The sequence below is a fragment of the Ochotona princeps genome, chromosome 8, assembly GCF_030435755.1.
Source record: "Ochotona princeps isolate mOchPri1 chromosome 8, mOchPri1.hap1, whole genome shotgun sequence".
Classification (NCBI taxonomy): Eukaryota; Metazoa; Chordata; class Mammalia; order Lagomorpha; family Ochotonidae; genus Ochotona; species Ochotona princeps.
In genome coordinates this window covers 44,300,257-44,324,739 of record NC_080839.1, presented here as the reverse complement: position 1 = coordinate 44,324,739, position 24,483 = coordinate 44,300,257, and the positions used below count along the sequence as shown (strand labels likewise).

General features: G+C 45.7%; 1 long non-coding RNA gene across 2 annotated transcripts; it reads left to right on the top strand.

The window, feature by feature from the left end:
* Window positions 1-423: 423 nt before the first annotated feature.
* LOC131481004 (uncharacterized) lies at window positions 424-24,483 on the top strand. 2 transcript variants are annotated; one of them, XR_009245977.1, is made up of 4 exons: window positions 424-1,536; window positions 20,158-20,238; window positions 22,287-22,416; window positions 24,334-24,483. It is a non-coding gene; the product is annotated as an uncharacterized LOC131481004 (long non-coding RNA). The 2 variants fall into 2 exon arrangements; XR_009245976.1 differs by lacking the exon at window positions 24,334-24,483 and having other exon boundaries at window positions 22,287-22,813.

Sequence of the window (24,483 nt, the reverse complement as noted above, 5' to 3'; positions counted from 1 at the left end):
GCCGTCACTGCAGGCGGTAGCTGGGACGCCGCGGGTTTAAAACGTGCGCGTGAGGCGGCCAGCGCGCGTGCGCGAGGGTGGGGGGCGCCGGGCGGGGCCGCGGCCGGCTTCCGGGGGGGAGGGGCGGCCTGCGGGCGCGCGCGCGGGCGGCGGGCACGTGGGGGCCCTTCGTCCCCGGCGTCCGGGCGCCCGGCCCCAGCCCCCACCCACGCCCGCGCCCCGTGGCCCCGGCGGCGGCCGCTGCGCCTAGAGACCCAGGCCCTGCCGCGGTCGAGTCTCGGCGCCGGGCCTTGCTGCAAACGTGGCCATCCAAAGAATGGCGGCCATTTACATAATGCTTTGTTTGCGTTTTGCAACTTCGTTTTCGGTTAGACCCGCAGAACCCCCACCTGCCCTTGGCTGTTTTGTTCCCCCCTCCCCCGCGGCTGACTCGTTGACTTGGGAGCAGTGGTGTGGGGTGTGTGCGGGCCCCGAATGTGCAGGGGCTTGCGGCGCCGTTGGAGCGTGGCCGGGAAGCCCTCTCAGCCTTTTCGCCTCCGCGCCCCGCGTCTCCGGGGGCGGCCCTTGGCGGCGTCCGCCATCTTGGAGCACCTTCCCTGCCGCGTTGCTCGCGCAGAGGAAATGTCGCTCGAGACGCCGGCGCGTTCGAGTTAACGTTTTTTTGTCCCCCTGCCTTTCTTTCTCTGGCTAAGTCAGACGAGAACGAAGCTTGTGCTCGGTGTTCGTCAAGCTTCCTCGGGGAAAGGCTAACGTGGCGTGCCACCGTTTCCCCCACCCCCCACTTTTAACGCACGCGGGCGGTCGCCATGTTTTCTGATCACAAAATGGCGACACGTGGCCTCGATCTGTTCCTAAGAAGAAGTTGGGGTGGGCCCGAAAGCTCTAGAATACACACCCCCGCCCTGGTCCCTCCCCTCGCCAGGTTTTATGACCACTGGGGATGGAGTCCTTCATTTTGGTCCAAAGCTCGTTGGATCAATTTTAATCCGTGCTCCAGCCCCTTTGATTTGAAACAGGAATGCCAATAACTGAAATGGGGCATAATATTGGTTCTCCAGCTCTGTTAAAATTGGGTGGTGAATAATGGGATGTGGTACCAGGGAGTAATTTGGGAGCCCCTGACCACTCCAGCAGGAAAGCATTTAGAAATTACTGCTTTAAGAAATAATGCGGGAATTTCTTGCTTTTCTAGTTTTCCTGGCATAGATTGATGTACTGGAGGGTCCCAGAGAGGATTTTACAAGGATTAGGCTTTGTGAAGTGTGTAGGGCATTTGGGTGTTTTTTCACGGTCCAGCTGGCCCATGTACCTCAGTTTACTATGATTGGTATTCACTGTGAGTCTAGAAAATTCACGTGTTTACTGTGATGCTTAGGCATTTGGCCGATACCATGTTTTTAACTGTGATGTTCTGAGGTAGGTGGTATCATCTGTTTTCTCTCTCTTTTTTTAAAACAGAGGAAGATAACAAACACGAAGGGTTTAAGTCAAGGTCACACGTGTCATACACGGAATCCAGACCTGAATTTCTTCCTGGTGAGCACATTTCTAGATTTTGCTGTAAATCAGGCTTTTTAGAGTTTAAATGCTATTTTCAGCGTAAAGGACAATGTTGAAGAAAGCTGTTAAGTGATCTTCAGATGTAGCCTGCAGTGTTTGTATCTGTTCAGGGGCTTTTTGTGAATAACACCTGTCAGAGGCTCCAATGCCATTCTGCATGGTGTCTGGGAGAGGGGAGGGAAGTGGAATGATTCAGCCATGCCCGCAGTCGGAGGTGTTAGTCTGGCCTTGTTTGTGGCACACTTGTGTTTCCCTGGCTTTAGGGAAGCAGTTAGTTCTGTATAAGTCACTTACTTTCCGCAGATACTCCTGGCCTGCGCTCCTGTCTTCCCCACCGCTGTAACCCAAAAAGGTAAAAATACTGCACCCTGGCACCAAGCTGCCAGTTTTTCTGCAAATACTGACAATGTGTGACCATTTTGGGTACTTCATAGCCTGTGGACCCTTCAGTGTCACCGACAGACCTCTGCTTCTGTGGGTGGCAGACATGGAACCTTTTTTGTCTTTAAGGCTAAAAGTGCTTTCACGTTGTTTTATGCAACGTTGTAAGCTTCCTTCACATTAGTTCAGTAGCACATTTTCTGAATTTTAGTTTTAGATAAGATGGATGGAAAGACAGGTCTTTCATTGGGTTGTTCCTTCCCCAGATGGCCGTAATAGTTGGAGTTGCCCCAGTGCTAAGCTGAGAGCCAGGAGGAGCTTCTGGATCTCCCAGGTGGATGCAGAGGCCCGGCCGCTGTTGTTTTCCCAGGAATGTTATCAAGGAGTTGGATTGAAAATGGAGCAGCTAGGGCCTGGCACAGTAGCCTAGCAGCTAAAGTCCTTGTCTTGTACATTCTGGGATTCCATATGGGCACTAGTTCTAATCCTGGCAGCCCTGCTTCCCATCCAGCTCCCTGCTTGTGGCCTGGGAAAGCAGTTGAGGACGGCCCAAAGCCTTGGGACCCTGCATCCAGGTGGGAGGCTTAGAAGAGACTCTGGACTTCTGGCTTTGGATTGGCTCAACTCTGGCCGTTGTGGCTGCTTCGGGAGTGAACCATCGGCTGGAGGATCTTCCTCTTTGTCTCTCCTTCTATCTGTATATGTGACTTTCCAATAAAAAAAAAATAGAAAAATAAAAAGAAAGTGGAGCGGCTGGGACTTGAACTGTCACCCATGGTGGTGGCTTTACTCTGTGCCACAGCATCAGTCCCCAAGTGGCTTGCATTTTAAAAGACTGCTGTGAGAAATTGACATTGTGACTTAGATGTACACACAATGTACACTTGCACACACACACACACCCAGAAACAGAATTTTTATTTTATTTATATATTTGTTAAGATTGATTTATTTTTATTGGAAAGGCAGTTTTACAGAGAGAAGGAGAGAGGAAGATCTTCCATCTGCTGATTCACTCTGCAAGTGGCCTTAACAGCCGGAGCTGAGCTGAAGCTGGGAGCCAGGAGCCAGGATCTTCTTCTGGGTCTCCCACATGGGTGCATGGTCCCAAGGGTTTGAGCTGTGCTCAACTGCTTTCCAGGCCTCAGACAGGGAGCTGGATGGGAAGCAGTGCCGTCAGGATTAGAACTGGAACTCATATGGGATCCTGTGCAAAGCAGGGATTTTAGCCACTAGGCTGCTGCGATGGGCCCAGAAGCAGAATGTCTTTAAGGTGGTACATGCGTGTAATACAATCGGGCAATTTTGTTATTAAAAAAAGGGCATATTATAATTAGAGTGATTAAAACCCATTTGTAGGTTGTGACCACTGTATATGTTTAGTTCTTACAGAATTTCCAGAAATGGGCAATGGTGTTATTTTTGTTCTACAGAAGCACAGAGATGTGAAGGAATTTGTCCATGGTCACAGATGGGGATGAACGGATTTAAATTTTTAGCACCAGGGATTTGGCATGATGGCTCAATGATTAAATTCTTACCTTGGAAGGACTGCGAGCCCATTTGGTCAGTGGTTTGTGTTCTGGCTGCTTTTTTTCTGATGGAACACCCTGCTTCTGGCCTGGAAAAGCAGCGCGGATGGCTGAAGTGCTTGGGCCCTGTACCTACTCGGAAGACCTGGAAGTAGCTCTGGCTCCTGGTTTCCGATCAGCTTGCCCCAGCTGTTGGGGCCATTTGGGGAGTGAACCAGTGGATAGAAAATCTTTCTGTTTCTCCTTTTTGTGTAAATCTGATGTGTCTTACCAATAAAAATAAACAAGTATTTGAAAACATTGTTTTTGGAATGAAAAAACCTGTTTTTTAATTCCACTTCCTACAAATGGTTTAGGATTTGAATCTCAGCAGTCTTAGCCCAGGTTTGTTTTTGTTGTTAAAGATTGTTCTTTCAAAGGCCAAGTAACAGAGGGGAAAATATGCAGAGATCTTCTGCCCCATAGTTCACTCCGATACTACAAATGCAAGGCTGAAGTCGGGAGCCAGGAATACATCTAAAGCTTTTTGTTTTTAAGACTTATTTTATTTTCATTGCTAAGTCAGATTTACAGAGAGGAAGATCTTCCATCCGTTGATTCACTGCCCAAGTGACTGCAATGGTTGAAGCTGAACTGATTCCAAGCCAGGAGCCAGGAGCTTCCTCTTGGTCTCCCATGCGGGCACAGGGTCCCAAGGCTTTGGGCTGTCCTCAAATGTTTCCCAAGCCACAAGCAGGGAGCTGGATGGGAAGTAGGGCAGTGAGGATTAGAACTGGTGCCTATATGGGGTCCTGGAGCGTGCAAGGCAAGGACTAGCTACAAGGCTACTGGGCTGGGCCATTTTCTTTTATATATATTTTTATAATGATTGCATGGTAGATCAGGGTGGGAAGGATTGAGGCTTAAGGTAAATTGGGTGTACTCATTGCTTCCAAATTTGCTATTTTTTTTAAGATTTATTTATTGTTTATTGGAATGTCAGATATACAGAGAGGAAGATCTTTTGTCTGATGATTCACTCCCAAAGTGTCCTCAACGGCCAGAGCTACAGTGATCTGAAGCTAGGAGCCTGGAACCTCTTCCAGCTCTCCCATGCAGGTGCAGAGTCTCAGGGCTTTGGGCCGTACTTGACTGCTTTCCCAGGCCACAAGCAAGGAGCTGGAAGGGAAGTGGAGCAGCTGGGATTAGAACTGGCAAGGACTTTAGCCACTAGGCTACCGTGCTGGGCCCTAAAAGTTTAGAAAAGACTTATTGAAGACAGGACAGCATAGTAAGAGGATAGTAAGGGTTATACTCAAAAAATAAGCATGGGTCTGAGAAAAGATTTGGCCCATTAGGCATGAGGAACAACTTGTTTATGCTCTTTGTTGGGAGGGACCTTGCAAATGTGCAAACACTCATGTCTATTTTGATAAGGTGACTTTGTGCAGAAAACCCTGGTTACAGTGTATGAACATATTGATTTGGTACAGAGAGACACTGAAGGCATTTGGAGCTATTCTGACAGGATGATTAAATTGTCAGATTTTGGACCCGGCACAGTAGCCTAGTGGTTAAAGTCTCGCCTTACATGAACCAGGAACCCCTATGTGCACCAGTTCTAATCCTGATGAGTGAACCAACAGACGGAACATCTTCCTCTCTGTCTCCTTTCTTCGTTGTGTATCTGACTTTCCAATAAAAAGAAATCTTAAAAAAAAAACAAGTTGTTAGGTTTCCTATTAGATATCTGTGCGGTTTCTTACCAGGGTTTTGGAATGAACTGTTTGTGTCCTGTGATCTAGCAAGTTTTTAACACTACCCATATGAGAAACCTTGGATTGAATTCCTGGCTTTGCCCTGGCCCAGTGTTGGCCATTATAGGCCATTGAGGAGTAAACCAGCAGATGGGGAGCATAGTCTCTGTTTTACAAATAAATGAAAAAAATTCAAAAAATTATAAAAGTGATAGAAGAGGGTTAAGCTGTTGGCATGCTCACATCTCACATTGAGTGCCTGGTTTAAGTCCCTGCTACTAATTCCTTTTAAAAAAGTTTTTATTAAGATAGAAGATTTTATGTGTTCCACAGGTATGGTTCCAAGAAGACAACCATGTTTGTCTCATTCTTCTGCCCACACCCCCAGTATCTCTCCTTCCCTTTCTTCATACGTTTTTGTAAAGACATAATTTTAACCTACTCTATAATACTCACACAGGCTTACTTCAGCAGTAATCATAGTAAGTAAAAAGTAGGAAGACCACATTTCCACTGGAGTACAACTACAGGCTAAAAACAGCGGTCATATCCCAAAGTGACCATTTCATTTCCAAGTATTGTTTTATGTGTTATATTAGGTGCTACCTGCTTTATACTTTTGATCCAGCTTCCTGCTAATAGGCAGCCAGTCTCTGTCAGTGTCAGATGGGCAGAATACAAGGCGGAGCGCACTGGAGGGTATTCCAGGCAAAGGGAGCAAAGGCTCGGAGAGAGAGCACAATCTGCTCGAAAGTTGTAGGTGTTTTGGGGCCAGCATTATGACACTGCCGTGACCCTAGCATCTGTGTGAGCACTATCTACTGGCTGCCCCACTGTCCTTTTTTTTTTGTATGTGCTGAGATTTATTTTTATTTGGAAAGTCAGATTTACAGAGAAAAAGAGACAGAAAGATGATCCATCTGCTGGTTTGCTCCCTAAGTAGCTGCCAACGGCCAGAGCTGAGCTGATCCAAAGCTAGGAGCCAGGAGCTTCTTTTGGTCTCCCACATGGGTGTGGGGTCCCAAGGCCGTGGGTCGTCCTCGACTTCTTTCCCAGGTCACAAGCAGGGAGCTGGAAGGGAAGTGGAGCAGCCAGGACATGAACCAGCACCCATATGGGCTTCTGGTGCATCAAGGTGTGGACTTTAGCCACTAGGCTGTCTCGCCAGCTTGGCTGTCCCACTTTCCATTCAGCTTCCTGCTAATTCAGCTCGGAAGGGAAGGAGATGGCCTGTGTACATGGGCCCCTGCCATCCAGATGGGAGCCCCAGTTACAGTTCCAGGTTCCTGGTTTTTGCCAGGCTCAGCCCTGGCAATTTGTGACAAATTGTGGCCTGTTTGGGGAGTGAACCAATAGATCTCTCCTCCTTCTCTTCAAGTAATTTGTTGTTTTAAATATTTATTTTTATTGGAAAGTCAGATTTACATAGAGGAGGAGGAAAAGGAGAAAGAGAAGATCTCTTTGGTCTGTTGGTTTACTCCCTGGGTGGCCTCAATGGCCAGAGCTGAGCCGATCCGAAGACTGGAGCCAGGCGCTTTCTCTGCGTCGCCCTCACAGGTGCAGGGTCTCAAGGCTTTGGGCCATTCTCTACTGCCTTGTTCGGCCACAAACAGGGAACTGGAAGGAAAGTGGGGCAGCTGGGATACAAATTGACACACACATTGATCCCAATGCACGCAAGGCAAGGACTTCAGCCACTGGGCTAATGTGTCAGGTCCTTCAGGTAATCTTAAAAACAAAACAAAAACAATTTCAGAGAGTATAACGAATATTTTCATTACCTAATTTTTCGTGATTATTGTTCTGCCTCATTTGCAAATTATTGAAAGTGGAACGCAAGACTGTTATATTGGCTGTTCAGTGGATTCTTCTGCTTGGGTATCTTAAATAGCTTTTTGAGTTAAGCAATCTAATTCTGGAACTTCTTTCAAATCTGCTTCCCTGGTGGTTCCTCCCATCTCAGTTTCAGGTGTATTGACTAGTGAAAAGAGTCTCCTTGGCTCTGCTCTTCCTGTCTCCACTCAGTCCCCCAGCAGGTCCTGAGAGCGTCCCCTCAGAATATGTCCTGAATCTGAGCACGTCTCACCACTTGTCTAGTTGCTGTTGCAATGCCCTTGTAAATGGGCTTTCTCCGTTGGTCCCGTTAATCTAGATTTGATGCTTGTGATAGTAATCCTCTAAGTGTGTCAAATCATGCTACCTTTCTTCTGGAAACTGTCTTCCCTGAATTAAAGAGGGTGTCTTTACCATAATCTACAAGGTGTTTGGATCTACAGAGCTGCCCCTTCAGCGGTACTGACTTTGTCTCCTGCCACTTTTCTTTGTGCTCTGGCCATGCTGGTTTTTTCAGTTGCTTTGGAATAAAGATGTTGGGGCCTATGCAATTTTTTTACCCCTACATGAAACACCAGTCTTCTTGATAGTGTGGTTTCCTTCCCTACCTTCTTTAGGTTCTGTTTAACTTTGTCCTAGTAAATGAAATATTCCTTGAGCATCCATTCTCTTTATTTATTCATTTTTATTGGAAAGGCAGATATACAGAGAAGAGGAGAGACAGAGAGGAAGATCTCCCGTAGTGGCTGTAACAGCTGGAGCTGAGGTGATCAGGAACCAGGAGCTTCTTCCTGGTCTCCTCTGTGGGTGCAGGGTGCCAAGGCCTTAGGCCGTCTTCTACTGCTTTCCCAGTCTACAAGCAGGGAGCTGGATGGGAAGTGGGGCTGCTGGGACATGAACCAGTGCTTGTATGACAAAGGACTTTAGCCACTGCGCTACTGGCCTGGGCCCCATCCATTTTCTTTAAAATAAAGGCTTGTCTCTGTCTTTCCTGTTTTTCATCTCTGCTTTATTTCCCTACTCCTCCCCATGACACTTCTACTTGATGTATTATTTGTTGATTTATTTGTAATTTAGCTGCTGCTTGCTGAGTTGTGCCCAATTTGTGCTAGGCATTTTTCTAGGAACTCTACTGTAGTTCATTATTTTTACTCCTCAGAATATAGATTTCATGATAGTTAAGATTTTTTTTTTAAGATTTGTTTTTGTTTATTGTAAAGTTAGACATACAGAGGAGGAGAGAGAGGAAGATCTTCCATCTGTTGATTCACTTCCCAAGCGGCTGCAATGGTTGGAGCTGTGCTGGTCTGAAGCCAGAATCCTGGAGCTTCTTCCAGGTCTCCCACATGGGTGCAGGGTCCGCTTTGGGCCATCCTCGACTGCTTTCCCAGGCCACAAGCAGGGAGCTGTTTGGAAAGTGGAGCTGCTGGCATTAGAACTGGTGCTGGTGGGCCCGGCACTGTGGCCTAGCGGCTAAGGTCCTCGCCTTGAACGTCCCGGGATCCCATATGGGCGCCGGTTCTAGTCCCGGCAGCTCCACTTCCCATCCAGCTCCCTGCTTGTGGCCTGGGAAAGCAGTCGAGGACGGCCCAATGCATTGGGACCCTGCACCCGCATGGGAGACCCGGAAGAGGGTCCAGGTTCCCGGCTTTGGATCGGCGCGTACCAGCCCGTTGCAGTCACTTGGGGAGTGAATCATCGGACGGAAGATCTTCCTGTCTCTCCGCCTCTCTGTATATCTGACTTTGTAATAAATAAATCTTTAAAAAAAAAAAAAGGACTGGTGCTGGTATAGGATCCCGGCGCGTGCAAGGCATGGTAGCTGCTAGACTACCGCACTGGGCCCAGAATATTGTTTTACTCAATACTCTGTGCTCTTGGAATATAGGTATCTGTAATAATAGGAGCTGAATAAAGAAATTTATTCACTTTGTTTCTATTTTAGAGATTTATTATTTGAAAGAGTCACAGGAGGAGGCAGGGAGAGATGGGGAGAGACAGACGGAGATGCAGTGGTAGCACTTTCCTCCACTAGTTCACTCCAGAAGTGGCTGTAACAGTTGGAGATAGCTGGCTTGGAATTTTGGGGTTGCTGGGACTTGAAACAGGTACTCAGATACAGAATTGGGTGTTCCAAGTGGTTGGCCTAGGTAGCTCTCCACGATGCATGTGCCCTGATACCAGACTGTCATCTTGTGAAGATTAATTGCTGGGAACCTGCTCAGCAGCTAAAGTCCTTGCCTTGAATATGCTTGGATCTCATATGGGCGTTGATTCTAATCCCGGCAGCTCCACTTCCCATCCAGCTCCCTGCTTGTGGCCTGGGAAAGCAGTCAAGTACGGCCCAAGGCCTTGGGACCCTACACCCACGTGGGAGACATTGAGAGGCTCCTGGTTTTGAATTGGCGCATCTCTGGCCGTTGCAACTTCTTGGGAAGTGAATCAGTGGACAGAAGATCTTCCTATGTGTCTCTCTTCCTCTCTGTATATCTGACTTTCAAAAAAAAAAAAAAAAGGAAAGGATAAATTATATTAAAAAAAAAAAAGATTAAATGCCTAACTAATGTATGTGTTTTGAAGATAGAGTAAAAAAAGAAATGTAATAGAGAACTGATAATTTTTAAGGAAAACGGTATTAAAAACCCCCCTCCCTTTTTTTTTCTTTTTAAAGGAGTCAAGAGCCTCTTCTGGGTTTCCCACGTGGGTCACTGGGATAGGAACCAGTGCTCATATGGGTTCCCGTTGCGTGTAAAGCAAGGACTTGAGCCACTAGGTTGCTGCACTGGCCCTATAAAACTTTTTATTTTCAAAAACATTTGTAATTTTTCTACTTTGTCTAAGATTTTATTTTATTTTGAAAATACTACGTCTTTTTATTTTGTTTGTTTGTTGGAAAGGCAGATTTTACGGAGAGGAGAAACATCATTCATCTGCTGATTCACTCACCGAGTGGCCGCAAAAGCTGGAGCTGAGCCAATTAGCAGCCAGGAGCCTGGAGCTGCTTCTGGTCTCCCTCACGGGTGCAGGGCCCCCAAGCTTTGGGCCATCTTCTGTTGCTTTCCCAGGCCACAAGCAGGGAGCTGGAAGGAAAGCAGAGCAGCCGGGATATGTACTGGCGCCCGTATGGGATCCTGGTGCACGCAAGGCGAGCACTTTAGCCTCTAGGCTTCTGTGCCAGGCCTTTAGATTTTATTTTAAAGATTTATTTTATTTGAAAAGCAAAATGACAGAAACAGAGAAAGAAGCAACTTCTATTCTGGTTGACTTCTCCCAGAATTTGCTACAAGCAGGCTTTGGCTCTGGGTCTCTCATGTAGGTTGCAGGGTCCTTAATACTGAAGTCATTGCTCTCCCCCAGATGCATTAGCAGGAATCAAACAGAAATGCAGTGTGGCTGAGACTCAAACTATCACCTTGATATGAGGTTCAGGAACCTAGGATTCTTCCTGCCAAGTTCTTACCAAGTCAGAGGCCTGGGGACGTAAGCCATCTGCTGCTGCTTTCTTTCTTTCTTTTTTTTTTTTTTTAAGATTTATTTTTATTACAAAGTCAGATATACAGAGAGGCGGAGAGACAGAGAGGAAGATCTTCCATCCGATGATTCATTTCCCAAGTGAGCTGCAACGGGCCGGTTCTGCGCCGATCCGAAGCCAGGAACCAGGAACCTCTTCCGGGTTTCCCACGCGGGTGCAGGGTCCCAATGCATTGGGCCGTCCTCAACTGCTTTCCCAGGGCACAAGCAGGGAGCTGGATGGGAAGTGAAGCTGCTGGGATTAGAACCGGCGCCCATATGGGATCCCGGGGCTTTCAAGGCGAGGAATTTAGCCGCTAGGCCATGCCGCCGGGCCCTGCTGCTGCTTTCTGAAGCCATCATCTGGAGCTGAATGGGAAGAGGATCAGCCGGGACTAGACCTGGTGCCCAAATGGGAGTCTGGTGCCATAGACATAGGATTCACTTGCTGAGCCATCATACTGGCCTTAAGATTTTATTTTTAGAAACAAAGATTTTAATATGTTGCTGTTTATAAGGTAATACATTAATAATATTTCTCTGTCTCTCTACCAGATATTTATTCTTATGTTACATGACCAGCCTCAATTACCAAGTGAGTTGGTAGCTGGGACGGAAAGCACCTTTTACCTCTAAATGAAGGTAGAATTCAGGAGATAGTAATCCTTGGGAAGGCACAAAGAGATTGATGATTAAGCTTACCTCTCAGTGCACCTGGCGGTGATGAGGAGAAACAGGGCAGTATGCTTCGAGAACCTTTTATATTGTCGTGTACTTTACATGGTTTCTTTAATACTTAAAGTATCTTTTATTTTTAAAATATTTATTTATTTTTATTGGAAAGGCAAATCAGATTTACAGAGAAGGACAGACAGGTTTCCATGGAGTGATTCACTTGCCAGGTGGCTGCAATGACTGAAGGTGAGCCAATCTGAAGCCACGAGCTTGGAACTTCTGGCTCCTCCACGCAGGCACAGGGTCCCAAGGCTTTGGGCCATCCTTGCCTGCTTTCCCAGGCCACAAGCAGGAAGCTGGATGAGAAGTAGAGCAGCCAGGACACGAACTGGTGTTCATGTGGGATCCCAGCACATGCAAGGTGAGGATTTAATCACTAGGCTGTTGTGCCAGATCCTAAATTGTCTTAAGAGAATAGTAGAGGGCCCCGGTGCGGTGGCCTAGTGGATAAAGTTCTTGCCTTGAACGCGCCAGGATCCATATGGGCACCAGTTCTGGTTCTGATGGCTCCACTTCCCATCCAGCTCCCTGCTTGTGGCCTGGGAAAGCGGTCGAGGATGACCAAAAGTCTTGGGACCCTGTACCTGTGTGGGAGACCTGGAAGAAATTCCAGCTCCTAGCTTTGGATTGGCACAGCTCCATCTGTTGCAGTTACTTGGGGAATGAATCAACGGACGGAAGATCTTCCTCTCTGTCTCTCCTCCTCTGTATATATCTGACTTTGTAATAAAAAAATAATTAAATATTAAAAAAAGAGGATAGTAGGGTCAGTTTTATGTTTTCTACCTGAAAAATGTAAAGACTTATTGACTAATGGGCTAGAGATAAGGAGGCTTATGATCTTGTCTTGATCCTGTCACTAACTTGTTACATCCTGTGCTTCTATTTTCTTAGTCTTTTCTTTTTGAAGATTTAAAAAAAAACATTTATTTTATTGGAAAAGGAAATCTGATTTACAGAGAGAAAGACAGATAGAAAGGTCTTCCAGCTGGTGGTTCACTCCACAAATGGTTGGAATGGCCAAAGCTGATCTGATCTGAAGCCAGGAGCCAGATACTTCTTCCTGGTCTCCTACGCAGGTGCATGGTCCCAAGGCTTTGGGCCGACCTCAACTGTTTTCCCAGGCCACAAGCAGGGAGCTGGATGGGAAATAGAGCATCTGGGACATAAATTGGTGCCCTGTGGGATCCCGGTGTATACAAGATGAGAATTTAGCCACTAGGCCATCGTGCCAGGGCCTTTCTTAGCCTTTTTTTTTTTTTTTGAAGATTTATCTATTTTATTACAAAGTCAGATATACAGAGAGGAGGAGAGACAGGAAGATCTTCCGTCCGATGATTCACTCCCCAAGTGAGCCGCAACGGCCGGTGCGCCTCGATCTGAAGCCTGGAACCAGGAACCTCTTCTGGGTCTCCCATGCGGGTGCAGGGTCCCAAAGCCTTGGGCCGTCCTCGACTGCCTTCCCAGGCCACAGCAGGGAGCTGGATGGGAAGTGGAGCTGCCGGGATTAGAACCGGCGCCCATATGGGATCCCGGGATGTTCAAGGTGAGGACTTTAGCCGCTAGGCCATGCTGCCGGGCCCCTTTCTTAGCCTTTTAGTCCTCAGTCATTAAACAAAGGGATTGTTGTAGATTCTTCTGAGTTCCTGTCAAACTCTGATGTTCTGTGATTGATCATAGAGACTAAGGAAAGTGACACCTCCTCAGCTCCTTCAGTTTGAGGCAGTGGTAATTGTAAGATCTATAGGTGTGTTCTTTGTGCAAGGACGATGCCAAATCCCAGATTCAGGGCTGAGCTGCTTCCTGGAGAAGACAGAGTTGGGCTTGCTCTTGATGCTGGTTGCCAAGGGAACTCAGTCTGACCAGCAACAGCCAGGAATGCTTTGGTTGAGACTTCAGTACAATGACTAAAGCAGGCAGCCCACTTAGGGTTTATTTCCTGCCTCCTCCTTGCCCTCCACACCTCTCCGCTCCCTTCCCACGTGAACACTTTTACATACTATGTCCTGTTTTAGTACTTAGCAAACTCATTTACCATTTAGCATGCAGTGTAATCTTTTTTTTTTTGAGATTTATTTATTTTTATTGGAAAGTCTAATATACAGAGAGGAGGAGAGACAGAGAGGAAGATCTTTTGTCTGGTGACTCACTCCCAAAGTGGCCAAAATGGCAGGAACTGAACCAATCTGAAGCCAGAAGCCAGGAGCCTGCTCTGGGTCTTCCATGCGGGTGCAGGGTCCCAAGACTTTGGGCCATCCTCAACTGCTTCCTAGGCCACAAGCAGGGAGCTGGATGAGAAGCGGGTCTGCCGGGATTTGAACCAGTGGCCGTATGGGATCCCAGTGCATGCAAAGCAAGACTTTAGCTGCTGGGGTACCACACCAGGCCCCACTATCATTTTTTGAGATGAAATAGCTAGTAAATTTACAAATAATGAGCTTGAGGTAAATTGAAATAAATAATTTGTGCACATATACTCAAGTAGAATGTACTATCAAACATGCTTTTGGCTACTAGGTTGTTCTTTCTGGGTGAAAATAGAGGAAGATCCTTTAAGTACTATTGTTTGTTTTGTGTTTGTTCTATTTAGGATGATACACTCTTTCTATGTTTTATTTTTATTTATTTATTTGAAACAGGGAAAGAGCTCCCATCTGTTGGTTCACTCTGTAGCAGCAGCCAGGATTTGGTTTGCTGAAGCCGGGATCACCCATAAGGGCAGCAGGAACCCATCATTTAAATCATCACCACTGTCTGCTTTTCAAAGGTGGAAAGCTGCCTTCAGGAGCTAGAGCTGAACCTCAAACCAAGTTCTTTTTATTCCTTGTATTTTATATTTAATTTTATGGTTGATTTTGTTTTAAAGATTTATTTATTTTTATTGGAAAGTCAGTTATACAGAGAGGAAGAGAGACAGAGACGAAGATCTTCTGTGTGATGATTCATTCCTCAAGTGAGCGCAGTGGCTGGAGCTGAGCCGATCTGAAGCCAGGAGCCTGGAATTTCTTCTGGGTCTCCCATGCGGGTGCAGGGCCCAAAGTCCTTGGACCAGCCTTGACTGCTTTCTCATGCCGCAAGCAGGGAGCTGGATGGGAAGCGGGGCTGCTGGGATTAGAACTGGTGACCACATGGGATCCCAGTGCGTTGAAGACAAGGACTTTAGCTGCTAGGCTACCCTGCCAGGCCCAGGACAGGGACGTTTTAACTTCTAAGTTTAATATTCTCCTAGAGTGCCTGCCCCCTTTTTTTAAAAAATTAAGGTTCATTTATTTACTTGAAAGGCAGTGTTACAGAGAAAAGGAGAGGCAGAAAGATCTTCCATCCATTGGTTCACTTCCTAAATGGCTACAGTAGCTAGAGCTGAGCTGATTCAAAGCTGGGAGCCAGGAGCTTCTTTTGGGTCCCCTACATGGGAACAGGAGCCCAAGGGCTGGGGCATCTTTTACTGCTTTCCCAGACTCATTAGCAGAGAGCTGGATCAGAAGTAGGATAGCCAGGACTCAAATTGATGCCCATGTGGGATGCCAGCAATATAGGCAGCAGCTTTACCTTGGTATGCCACAGTACTGGGCTCTGAATGTTAGACTGTTACAGCTGGAAAAAGCCAGTGAGCTGATTTAATAGTCTTCCTGGCCTTCATTCTGCCATCCTGTTAAGAAATGTTTTGTTGTTCCCCTGACAAGTGATCATCCAAGTTCTATCTGAGTATTTCCATTGATGATATGTTCATCACATCTTGAGAACATTATTTTATTGTTTGATAGCCCTTATTGATAAAAAGTTTTCTCCATTTTTAATTTAAATCTAGTTGAAACATCTTAGTAATATTAAGCCAGTCTCGCAAATTCACACAGTGTAAATATAATCCATTTTCTGTATACCAGTCTTGTGAGCCTTCCTATTTATAAGCTGTATTTGCAATTTTGTCATAATATCTGAACCTGCTTTCCATTCCGATTTGTGTACAGAAACACTCTTCGCTTCTCAATGTTTTACAAACACACAGTAATAAAACTGTGCTTCACTTGTTAGGATTATTAAGGCACGAAGTGGACCTTTCCCACATACTTTGGGAATGAATGGGTGCACAATTGCATGTGGATGTGGGACTGGAGTTGCAGTCTCTTATTCCTGTAATTTCTTAGAGGGGGAGTTCTGGCCTGCGCACTGTCAGCTTACAAAATGGCTGGGAGTTTATCCGGGAACTTGAAGAACTGCATTTTCCTCATTACACCACTAGGTGATGTACCAACTCATGAACAAGACTTCCAGAGACTTGTATACAGAATTGTTTGTTTGAAAAGGCCATCAAAAGTCATCTGGTCCAACTTCATTAAAAGTTTTTATTTTTTTTTTTAATGAAAGGAAAGCATGTGTTTCTTGTATATTTTGTTTCCATACTTTGCCTCAATTTTTAAAAAAAGATTTATTTATTGTTACTGCAAAGTCAGATATACAGAGAGGAAGATCTTCCATCCGATGATTCACTCCCCAAGTGGTCACAACGGCCGGAGCTTAGCTGATCCGAAGCCAGCAGCCAGGAGCTTCTTCTGGGTCTCCCACACGGGTGAGGGTCCCAAGGCTTTGGGCTGACCTCGACTGCTTTTCCAGGCCCCAAGCAGTGAGCTGGATGGGAAATGTGATTCCCAGGGTTAGAACTGGCACCCATATGGAATCCCAGTGTGTGCAAGACAAGGACTTAAGCTGGTTGGCAATTGCACCAGGCCCAATATGCCCCAATTTTAATTAGTAATTTTGCTGGGGAATTTTTTGTTTTTGTTTTTGAGTTGTTTTCCTGGAAGAATTGGAATGAGTAATACTGTCCTGGTTCCATTTAGGATTTTTAAAAAAGATTTATTTATTTTTATTGGAGAGTAAGATACACAGAGAGGAGAAGAGACAGAGGAAGATCATCCGTCTGCTGATTCACACCCAAGTGACCCTAACGGCTGAAGCTGAGCATATCCATAGCCAGGAGCCAGGAGCTTCCTCCACGTCTCCCACGCAGGTTCAGGGAACCAAAGCTTTGGGCCATCCTTGACTGCTTTCCCAGGCCACAAACAGGGAGCTGGAAGGGAAGAGGAACTGCTGGGACATGAACCAGTGTCCGTATGGGATCTTCTCTCTGTATATCTGACTTTGCAATAAAAACAATCTTAAAAAAAAGTGGAGCAGCTGGGACTTGAACCAGCACCCATATGGAATGCTGGTGTTGCAGGTGGTGGTTTTACTGCTATGCCACAGAATTGGCTTCAAGCTTGGAAATTTTTTTCAAAGATCTATTTTAGTTTCATTGCAAAGTCAGATATACAGAGAGGAGGAGAGACAGAGAGGAAGATCTTCCATCCGATGATTCCATGCCCCAAGTGACTGCAACGGCCGGTGCTGCACCGATCCGAAGCTGGGAACCAGGAACCTCTTCCGGGTCTCCCACACGGGTACAGGGTCCCAAGGCTTTGGGCCATTCCCAAATGTTTTCCCAGACTACAAGCAGGGATCTGGATGGGAAGTGGAGTTGCTGGGATTAGAACCGGCACCCATATGGGATTCCAGCGCCTTTAAGGCGAGGACTTTAGCTGATAGGCCTTCGCACCGGGCCTACCTTGGAATTTTTGACATTAGAGTTCTGGTCTCTACGAAGTCTACAAGAGGTTTCTGCTGTGTTGAATTTCTGGTACTCTAAATGAGAAATTAGTTCCAGAGAGATCCTTTTTCTTTGTAAGTAATATCCTATTGTCTCTCTTTTTTTTTTTTAAGATTTATTTTATTTTTTATTACAAAGTCAGATATACTGAGAGGAGGAGAGACAGAGAGGAAGTGGAGCTGCCGGGATTAGAACCAGCTGCTATATGGGATCAAGGCGAGGACCTTAGCCACTAGGCCACGCTGCAGAGCCCCTATCCTATTGTCTCTTATGGAAGGTTGTGATTTTTTTCTAATTTATTCTTAGAATATCACTGTAATATGGCAAGTTACATATCTTTTTTTTTTAAAGATTTTTGTATTTTATTGGAAAGACAGATATACAGAAAGAAGGAGATACATTTTCTATCTGCTGGTTCACTCCTCAAGCAGCCACAATGGTTGGAACTGAGCCGATCTGAAACCAGGAGCCAGCAGCTTCTTCTGGGTTCCCCACTTAGCCATAGGGTCTCAAGGCTTTGGGCCGTCCTTGACTGATTTCTCAGGCCACAAGCAGGGAGCTGGATGGGAAGTGGGGCTGTTGGAATTAGAACCGGTGCCCATATGGGATCCCGGCAAATGCAATGCGAGGACTTTAGCCACCAGGGTATTGCACCGGGCCCAAATTGTGTATCTTCTCCCTTTTTTTTTTTTTAAAAAAAGGTTTATTTTAAATTTTTATTGTGAAAGTCAGATATACAGAGAGGAGGAGAGACAGGAAGCTCTCCATCCATTTTTCACTAAAGTGGTTCCAACTGCTGGAGCTGTGCCAATCCGAAGCCAGGAGACAGGAGCCTCTTCCAGGTCTCTCACACAAGCACAGGGTCCCAAGGCTTTGGGCATTCCTGGACTGCTTTCCCAGGCCACAAGCAGGGAGCTGGAAGGGAAGTGGGGCTGCTGGGACATGAACCGGTGTCCATATGGGATCTTGGCACTTGCAGGATGAGAACTTTAGCTGTTAGGTTATTGTGCTGGGTCCTTTTATATCTTCTTAAATAACCTTGATTTTTTTAGTTGAGTTTTGTGACATTAGATTGTTCTCCCTTTCATTTCTAACCTTCCCACTTTTATTGAGGAAACTGAAACTCAGGCTGAAAAGGTGAAAGGACTTGTCCAAGATCAAATCGCCAGTCACAAACAAACCTCGAACAAATAATCTGGCTCCTTTGATGAACTAGGCTTCCTCCTCCTCCATATTAAATATTGCTTCAGTGGGAGGACCACAAGAAACAAGTTGGGTATTTTTAAAACCAGTTTTGCCAAAGGCAACGTTATGTTGCAGCAGCTAAGCTGCTGCTTGTGACGCCAGCTTCCCCTATCTGAGAGTCAAGTCCTGGCTGCTCTGCTGAGGCAGCTGAGAAAGCAGTGGTGGATGCCACAAGTCACTGGGCTCGTCACCTGTATGTGAGACCCAAATGAAGTTATAAACAATTAGTTAGTTTTTTTTTTTTTTTGCCAAGTGTTTATAGGGAGTTGAAAAGGAAAAGTTGCTATATTCATTACAAATAAAATGTGGCCTTATTCAAAGAACTAAAGTATTAACCTTAGTTAATTCCTAGTCTTTAAATGTTTTTTTTTTAAGATTATTTTTATTGGAAAGGAAAATTTACAGAGAGAAGGAGAGACAGAGAAAATCTTCCATTCACTGTTTCATTCTCCAAGTGGCCACAAGGGCCAGAACTGAGCCAATCTGTAGCCACGTGCCAGAAGCTTCTTCTAGGTCTCTCATGTAGATGCAGGGTCCCAAGCCTTTGGGCCATCTTCTGCTTTTCCAGGCCACAAGCGGGGAGCTGGATGGAAAGTGGAGCAGCCAGGATACAAACTGGTGTTCATATGGGACCCCGACATATGCAGCGTGAGGAGTTTTAGCCACTAGGTTACCAAGTTAGGCCCTTACTTTTTTTTCTTTCTTTTTAAAGATTTATTTTTATTGGAAAGTCAGATGCACAGAGAGGAGGAGAAACAGAGGAAGATCTTCCATCCATTAATTCACTCCCCAAGCAGCCACAATGGCCAGTGCTAATCTGAAGCCAGGAGCCCGGAGCCCCTTCCTGGTCTCCCATATGGGTGCAGGGTCCCAAAGCCTTGGAACATCCTCGACTGCTTTCCCAGGCCACAAGCAGGAAGCTGGATGAGAAGTAGAGCAGCCAGGACACGAACTGGTGTTCATGTGGGATCCCAGCACATGCAAGGGAAGGACCTTAGCCACTACACCACTGTGCTGGGCCCGGGCCCTTAAGGTTTTAACTTACTAAATCTACCCCAAAATTATTAAATGGTGGGGAACACCTAACCTGTAGCCTGTACCAGCTTTGTGAAATCATTTGGTCTGGCACTGCCAAAGCAACCACTGGCAGGACTCAAAGTTCAGTAAATTTACACCAGGCTGATTTTTATGTTGATAATTTTGAGTTGTTCAGGAATGATATTCTTTTTTTTCTTTCTTTTAAAGATTTTATTATTGGAAAGCCGGATATACAGAGAGGAGGAGAGACAGAGAGGAAGATCTTCCATCTGATGTTTCACTCCCCAAGTGAGCTGCAACGGGCCGGTACGCGCCGATCCGATGCCGGGGCCAGGAACCTCTTCTGGGTCTCCCACGCGGGAGCAGGGTCCCAAAGCATTGGGCTGTCCTCAACTGCTTTCCCAGGCCACAAGCAGGGAGCTGGACGGGATGTGGAGCTGCCGGGATTAGAACCGGCGCCCGTATGGGATCCCGGAGCTTTCAAGGTGAGGACTTCAGCCGCTAGGCCACGCTGCCGGGCCCAGGAATGATATTCTAAATATACACATGGACACTGGCAGAAGAAGGTCCCCACCTCTGATCTGAGCTTGATAACAAGAAAGTTGTTTGAGTACTTGGAAAATTAGGTGTTTTGTAGTCAGGGCTGGATATGGGTCAGTTTGGTCATGCCCTGTTGTTAATATTGGAAACCATAAACAAGGTGAATAGCATCTGAAAGCTTGGAGACAGGTATCATAAGCTGTGTCTTATCAGTGGTCTGGTTTCTGTTTTATGTTCCAAGCTGGAACCCTTTTCTGCTGGGAACCACCTGTTCTGGATTTGTTGATCTTTGGATTTCCCCTGCTTGTAGTTCCTTTCAGTTTTGATATGAAACCTGCTGCAGAGGGTGAGGTCAGGTGTGGAGAGGACTTTGACAGCTCACACTGGATTGTTTTCTTTCCAGAGTTGTGTGGCATGTGACTGTGTGAGGTGTGAGGCCCAGCAGGCTGTCATAGAGACTAATTGATGGTGAATCAGCTGTTGGGTAAGGTCTGGACAGTCATCTCTTTGGGTAACCAGGAAAACACAACCAAATACATTGTTTTCCGTCTGTATGAAGTTGAAAGTTAGGATCACAGTCATCAGAGTTGCCCATGATCGTGTTGCTGAAGCAGGAAAGGCTTTATCTCAACTTCTCTCCTTGTTTTTAGAATCTCCTTTCTAGCTTCCTCCTGCTGTTCAGCTGCTCATCCTTTGTACTGTGCCTCCTGGAATTGGTGCCTTGTGATGGGATTCCTCTGGCTCTTTGTGACACATCCCCACCCCACCACAAACCAGCTCTTCACAGAATGCAGACTACCCATCTTTTGCTGGAAGCTTGGTTTAGATCATATTAATGCAGCCCACTTGGAATCTTTACCAATGCAAGTAGCTATTTCTTGAGTTTACCCCAAACCACTTCCCCCTATCTTTGCCTCATTGACCCCACCTCTGTTCCCTCACTCCAGCTTTTCCTATAACTTCAGCTACCTTTTCTCAGAGATTTGTGCTGACTAGCTCAGTCACCGGATCCCTGATTTCCCCACTGCCTTTTTCTAAGATTTATTTATTTGAAAGAGAGTTAAGGGAGAAAGAGGGAAAGGAAGAGGATTTATTTATTTGAAAGGTATAATGACAGAAGAGAGATGGAGATGGACAGATTGACAAGTATGATCTTCTGTTTTCTGGTTTACTCCCCTACTGGCTATAACAGCCTGATCTGGGCCAACCTGAAGCCAGAAACCAGGAATTGTTCAGGTCTCCCGCATGAGTGGCATCATCTGCCGCTTCCTATGAATATTGCCAGAAGCGCAAAGTCGTTAGGAGTAGAGCTGATACTTCATATGAGATGCAGTAATCTCCTAAGTGGTGGCTTAACCCACTGTGCCACAGCTTATTTTAATTCTTTGCATAGCACTTATCAATCTATGATTTTTTTCCTGGGTGTTTTTTTTTTTTTTTTTTTTTTTTGCATATTACAGTCTCTTGCATTCAGAATTTGGTTCTTGGCTCCTTCTTCACTTACCCAGTCATCTTTGTTGATTCCAGGATTTACTGGGATGTGCCATCTAACATGCATGTCTGTCTCCAAGTCACATTCATGAAAACAGGGTAAACCTAGATTTATTGAGAGGATGTGTGTGCTGAAGAACTAAGTAGGTGGTCTGTTTACTCCAGGTGGCTGAAGGCAGGGTAATTGAGAGTGGAGTGCAATCCTAAACAAGGAAAGAAGTGAAAGGCCTGAGGGATAGGGTGAGGCAAAATAGAAACAGGAAGTTGATTCATTAGGTTAGAAACCTAAAGAATTAGGATAGTGGGTGGAGTAGTAAAAATGAACAGGACAAGCAATTCAGGATCATCACAAATAATCTTGGGGATTACTTCATTCACCTTTATTATTCTTACCTCTTTAGTCTGCAACCAGCTTTTGGGTTATAAGATGGATTAGCTACTTGACATAAAAGGGTTTAAGTGAGTTGCTTACTACTTTCTTTGTATTTTGAATGCTATTTACTTTAAAATCAAATCCCCAGAAATTGCACCTTATTCCACTGCTTCCCATCTCAATTTCTGCTAAGATTCTACCCTTTGTGTTTTAAAATATTTCAAGGTCAGGTAACTTACCTTTCAAGCCAGCTTCCTGGTCAGAAGCCTGAAGCAGTCTTGGAGCTCCCTTCAGGTGGGGTGGAGGGAGGGAGTACTCCCTTCTCTCTCTTGCTACTCCCACTGAACCAGGCATAGAAAGGACTGGTCTTAGCAGCCTCTAGAGTTGAGGAGTCTGCTGAGTTGAATCTGTGGAATTTCTTTTTGAATTTTAGGGAAGATTGATTCTCTAAGTCATGATTGGAAACAGAGGACTGGCTAGGTGGTGTGTAGGGGTGGCTTCCAGACTTCTGACCTGGATTGGTCTTTGAGTTCAGGCAGGGTTAGGGGCTCTGACATGCCAAGTTGAGTCTTGGTGAATAGTGCTAGTCATTAACCTTTAGAGGTGTTTATTCTGTTTTTCTTTGTTTTATATTTCTAAAAAGATTTATTTTTATTTTTTTTGCAAAGTCCGATAAAAAGAGAGGAGGAAAGACAGAGGAAGATCTTCCGTCTGCTGATTCACCCCCCAGGCGACCTCAACAGCTGGTGCTATGCCGATCTGAAGCCAGGAGCCTGGAACTTCCTCCAGGTCTCCCACGTGGGTACAGAGTCCGAAGGCTTTGGGCCACATTCTCTACTGCTTTTCCAGGCCATAGTAAGAGAGCTAGATGGGAAGTAGAACAGCTGGGGCACAGACTGGTTCCCGTATGGGATCCCAGTGCAAGGTGAGGATTTAGCATTGAGCCATTATGCCAGACCCCGTTTTTCCATACTTTCCCACTATCATTTTAAGATAAATCCCAAGAAATGGCATGAGTCAAGATATTCACATTTACAATGTAAACTGATAAAGTCAAACCACCCTTAAGAATATGAACTGGAAAAAAAAAAAGAATATGAATTTCTGGAGCAGGTGTATTGGCTCAATTGACTAATCCTTCACCTCTAAGTGCTGGCACCCCATTTGGGTGCCGATTTGTGTTCCAACTGTTCAACTTCCCGTCCAGCTCCCTGCTTATGGTTTGGGAAAGCAGTGGAGGATGGCACAGTGTTTGGGATCCTGCACATGTGTGGATGGAAGACCTGGAAGAAGCTCCTGGCTCCTGGCTTTGGATCAGCTTAGCTCTGGCTGTTGTGGTCATTTTGGAGGTGAACCAGCAGAAGAAAGATCTTTCTGTTTTTCCTTCTTTCTAAATCTGTTTCCACTTAGAATAAATAAATTTTTTGGTGAAGTTTTTTTTTTTAATATTATTTTAAATTGGAAAAGCAGATATACAAACAGAAGAAGATACAGAGAAAAAGATCTTCTGTCTCCTGGTTCACTCCTCAAGTAGCCACAGTGGCTGAAGCCAGGAACCAGGAGCCTCTTCTAGGTCTCCCAAGCGTGTTCAGGGCCCTAGGCTTTGGGCCATCCTCCACTGCCTTATCAGGCCACAAGCAGAGACCTGGAAGGGAATTGGAGTGGCTGGGATATGAACCAGTTTCCTTATGGGATCTCAGTGCATGCAAGGTGAAGACTTTAGTCACAAGGCTACCGCATCAGGCCCATGGTAGCTGTTTTTATGCTTCCTACTTATTTTTGCCAGCTAGAATTCCTTTTAGAAAACAGTTCAAGTCTTGGGCTTTTCTTTCGGTCTTTCAGGATCTTGCACTTAGAGCACAGTTCATGGCTGTGATCAGAGAAGGAGAGCTTCCTGGCAACACTGACTATGAAGGTGCTAGTCATCATGTTATTGATGGGCTCAGCCCTGCACAGGGGCTTTCCTGTGACAAAAGTAGAGATCTCCCCAGTCAGCGCCTTGCCTGCTCTGACGCCCCATCGCTGGCTAGTGAACCATGCCTACTTTCTCATGTAGATCTATGGCTTTGGAGCCCACTCTTACTCTCAGCTGCTCTTACTAGACTGTGAGGTCTAGGAAAATAGGAACTGTGTCTGTTTTGCTTGCTTCTCTGTCTCAGGCCTGGCACTTATGAGCTCCTCTAGAAATACATGTTGAACGAAGAAATGAATGTTGACTTTGAAGCTTTCAAACTCTTGCGGTTTTTCCTGCCTTTTTTTTTAATGATAAATTCATTTTATTTTTGATGATGTTCACATTGTTGAGATGGATGCATGCCAGTGTGGACAGCTGGCCTGTAGACCGAGGTGGGGAGGCTTGAGGAGTGGAGGAAAGTAGATGAGACAACTGCCTCCAATATTATTTTTTTTTTCCTGTATCTGGGGAAACGGGAGCAGTCCAACCACATCAGTGCCCATGAATGGGGAGTGGCTACCCAATATCATCACAAGGTCCTTGATTTGGAGCATGTTCTGAGGATACTGCTGAAGTGGTTTTGATAGTTCTGAGATGCTGTTGATTTTGTTGCTCCAAGGTTGAGGAAACCTTTCCAACATCCATTGATTGACATCATCCAATTTAGAGTCTAGGTTTGTCCAGACACTAGCTGTCAACTATTGACCAAGAGAGCTGTCCAGTTTGTTCTGCCTTCCATGATACTAAATGTTCTCTTGCAGGCCTCAATGAACTGTTTGTCATGTCCCCCATGAGCATCTGTGCATGCTGTCCACTGCACCATTTTGAATAACTGAGGAGGCCCAGTTCTGATACATGGACTGCATGGTCAGACCGTAGATCCTGTGATTTTCATCATAGTTGGAATTCTG